This window comes from Arachis ipaensis, chromosome B5 (assembly GCF_059453495.1).
Source record: "Arachis ipaensis isolate K30076 ecotype BB chromosome B5, ASM5945349v1, whole genome shotgun sequence".
NCBI lineage: Eukaryota > Viridiplantae > Streptophyta > Magnoliopsida > Fabales > Fabaceae > Arachis > Arachis ipaensis.
The window spans coordinates 99,146,206-99,150,397 of NC_142440.1; the positions used below are offsets into that span (position 1 = coordinate 99,146,206).

General features: G+C 35.6%; 1 non-coding gene across 1 annotated transcript; it reads right to left on the bottom strand.

The window, feature by feature from the left end:
- Positions 1 to 2,271: 2,271 nt before the first annotated feature.
- LOC148565126 (small nucleolar RNA R71) lies at positions 2,272 to 2,379 on the bottom strand. The gene has a single exon (XR_015884217.1). It is a non-coding gene; the product is annotated as a small nucleolar RNA R71 (small nucleolar RNA).
- Positions 2,380 to 4,192: the final 1,813 nt, after the last annotated feature.

Consider the following 4,192-nt stretch of genomic DNA (forward strand, 5'->3'; position numbering starts at 1 on the left):
ATTTCAAAATTTTCTCACTTGTTTTTGAAAAAAAAAATGTTTTCAAAAATATTATTTTTCTTCAGAATTTTTAAGAATGAATTCTAGTGTTTCATGAAGCATGTTGAAGCCTATCTGGCTGTAAAGCCATACCCAAACTACTTTGGGATTGGCATCCAACTAATCACTCCAGTCCATGTAATTATATGCTAAAGCTTGGCTGGCTATTAAGCCATGCCTGACCCTTTGATTGGAGCTTTAAGACTAAAATGGCAAGATTCCTGGAACTCATATTAAAAATTTTGAAATCCTTATTTTTATTTTTCACAATAATTTTCGAAAAAAAAAATAATAAATAAAAATACAAAAAATTTAGAAAATCATAAAAATCAAAAATATTTTCTGTTTCTTGTTTGAGTCTTGAGTCATATCATAAGTTTGGTGTCACTTGCATATGCATCTTGCATTTTTTCGAAAATATCATGCATTCATAGTGTTCTTCATGATCTTCAAGTTGTTCTTGGTAAGTCTTCTTGTTTGATCTTGATGAATTTTTGTTTTGTGTCTTTTCATGTTTATCATATGCATTCTTGAATTCTTAGTGTCTAAGCATTAAAGAATTCTAAGTTTGGTGTCTTGCATGTTTTCTTTGCATTAAAAATTTTTCAAATATATGTTCTTGATGTTCATCATGACATTCAAAGTGTTCTTGGTGTTCATCTTGACATTCATAGCATTCTTGCATGCATTCATTGTTTTGATCTAAAAATTTCATGCATTGCATATTTTTCATGTTTTCATAAAAATTCAAAAAATCAAAAAAATATCTTTCCCTTTTTCTCTCATCAAATTCGAAAATTTGAGTTGACTTTTTCAAAAATTTTTAAAATCAAGTTGTTTCTCATGAGTCAAATCAAATTTTCAATTTGAAAATCTTATCTTTTTCAAAATCTTTTTCAAAAATCAAATCTTTTTCAAATTTCTTAGTTATTTTCGAAAATTCTAAAAATATTTTTCAAAAATCTTTTTCTTATTTTTAAATCAAATTTTCGAAAATAACATAATCAATTAATGTTTTGATTCAAAAATTTGAAGTTTGTTACTTGCTTGTTAAGAAAGATTCAAACTTTGAGTTCTAGAATCATATCTTGTGATTTCTTGTGAATCAAGTCATTAATTGTGATTTTAAAAATCAACTCTTTTTTCAAAAACTAATTTCAATCATATCTTTTCAAAAATATCTTCTTATCTTATCTTTTTCAAAAATATCTTTTCAAATATCTTTTCTAACTTCCTAACTTCTTATCTTTTCAAAATTTGTTTCAACTAACTAACTAACTTTTTGTTTGTTTCTTAACTTTTTCAAAACCACCTAACTAACTCTCTCTCTCTCATTTTCGAAAATATCTTCCCTCTTTTTCAAAAATTTCTTTTTAATTAACTAATTATTTCTATTTTTCATTTTTGATTTCAAAAATTTTCGAAAAATTACTAACATTTTTCAAAAACCATTTTCGAAAATCACTAACTCTTTTTCAAAATAATTTTCGAAAATTATCCCTCCCCCATCTCATTCTATTTATTCATTCATATCCTAACATCTCATCTCACCTCTCTTCCATCCTCACAGTTGTGTTTCTTCCATTATATTACATTCTTTGTCTCCCCCTCTTCTTCCACTCACACAGGAATCCCTATACTGTGGTATAAAGGATCTCCATTATTATTATTATTTTTCTGTGCCTTCTTCTTTGTCATATGAGCAGGAGCAAGGATAAGAACATTCTTGTGGAAGCAGATCCAGAACCTGAAAGGACTCTGAAGAGAAAATTAAGAGAAGCCAAAATACAACAATCCAGAGATAACCTTTCAGAAATTTTCAAACAGGAAAAGGAGATGGCAGCCGAAAATAATAATAATGTAAGGAAGATGCTTGGTGACTTTACTGCACCTAATTCCAATTTACATGGAAGAAGCATCTCCATTCCTGCCATTGGAGCAAACAATTTTGAGCTGAAACCTCAGTTAGTTTCTCTGATGCAACAGAACTGTAAGTTTCATGGACTTCCATCTGAAGATCCTTTTCAGTTCTTAACTGAATTCTTGCAGATATGTGATACTGTTAAGACTAATGGAGTAGATCCTGAAGTCTACAGGCTCATGCTTTTCCCTTTTGCTGTAAGAGACAGAGCTAGATTATGGTTGGATTCTCAACCCAAAGACAGCCTGAACTCTTGGGATAAGCTGGTCACGGCTTTCTTAGCCAAGTACTTTCCTCCTCAAAAGCTGAGCAAGCTTAGAGCTGATGTTCAAACCTTCAGACAGAAAGAAGGTGAATCCCTCTATGAAGCTTGGGAAAGATACAAACAGTTGACCAAAAAGTGTCCTTCTGACATGCTTTCAGAATGGACCATCCTGGATATATTCTATGATGGTTTATCTGAGCTATCAAAGATGTCATTGGACACTTATGCAGGTGGATCCATTCACCTAAAGAAAACGCCTGCAGAAGCTCAAGAACTCATTGACATGGTTGCTAATAACCAGTTCATGTACACTTCTGAAAGGAATCCTGTGAACAATGGGACGCCTATGAAGAAGGGAGTTCTTGAAGTTGATACTCTGAATGCCATATTGGCTCAGAACAAAATATTGACTCAGCAAGTCAATATGATTTCTCAGAGTCTGCATGGAATGCAAGCTGCATCCAACAGTACTCAAGAGGCATCTTCTGAAGAAGAAGCCTATGATCCTGAGAACCCTGCAATAGCAGAGTTAAATTACTTAGGTGAACCTTATGGAAACACCTATAACTCAACATGGAGAAATCATCCAAATTTCTCATGGAAGGATCAAAAGCCCCAACAAGGCTTTAATAATGGTGGAAGAAACAGGTTTAGCAATAGCAAGCCTTTTCCATCATCCACTCAGCAACAGACAGAGAACTCTGAACAAAATGCTTCTAATTTAGCAAATCTAGTCTCTGATCTATCTAAGGCCACTGTAAGTTTCATGAATGAAACAAAATTTTCCATTAGAAATCTGGAAGCACAAGTGGGCCAGTTGAGTAAAAGGATCACTGAAATCCCTCCTAGTACTCTCCCAAGCAATACAGAAGAGAACCCAAAAGGAGAGTGCAAGGCCATTGACATAAGCGCCATGGCCGAACCTGTGAGGATAGGAGAGGACGTGAATCCCAAGGAGGAAGACCTCCTGGGACGTCCAGTGATCAATAAGGAGCTTCCCTCTGAGGAACCAAAGGACTCTGGGGCCCATCTAGAGACCATAGAGATCCCATTGAACCTCCTTATGCCCTTCATGAGCTCTGATGAGTATTCCTCTTCTGAAGAAAATGAGGATGTTACTGAAGAGAAAACTGCCAAGTTTCTTGGTGCAATCATGAAGCTAAATGCCAAATTATTTGGCATTGATACTTGGGAAGTTGAACCTCCCTTGTTCATCAATGAACTAAGTGATCTGGATCAACTGACATTGCCTCAGAAGAGACAGGATCCTGGAAAGTTCATAATACCCTGTACCATAGGCACCATGATCTTTAAGGCTCTGTGTGGCCTTGGTTCAGGAATAAACCTCATGCCCCTCTCTGTAATAGAGAAACTGGGAATCTATGGGGTGCAAGCTGCTAAAATCTCATTAGAGATGGCAGACAGCTCTAGAAAACAGGCTTATGGACAAGTAGAGGACGTGTTAGTAAAGGTTGAAGGCCTTTACATCCCTGCTGATTTCATAGTCCTGGATACTGGAAAGGAAGAGGATGAATCCATCATCCTAGGAAGACCTTTCCTGGCCACATGTTAGCATAGAACTCCTGGACCATATTCCTTCCCACTTTCGTCTCAGGATTAGCTAGGACCTCCCAGTTCCTGATTCGAATTTGCTCCTGGATCTCCAGATATTCGTCTTCTTTCAAATTGAATCTAACTTCTGGGATCACTGATCTTAGACCCATTATTTTGTAATAATGGTCTGAATGTTCTTTAGATAAGAACTTCCCTTGATTCCAAAGTGGTTTTGGAACGCTCTCTTTCTTGCCTCTTGAAGTGGGTTGTTTTCCCTTAGGAGCCATGATCTTAGTGATCACGAATAAACACACCAAACTTAGAGGTTTGCTTGTCCTCAAGCAAAAGAAAAGAAAAGAGAGGGATAGAAGGAGAGCTAGGTGCAATTGTTGATGGAGGGGGGGGAGGCCGAA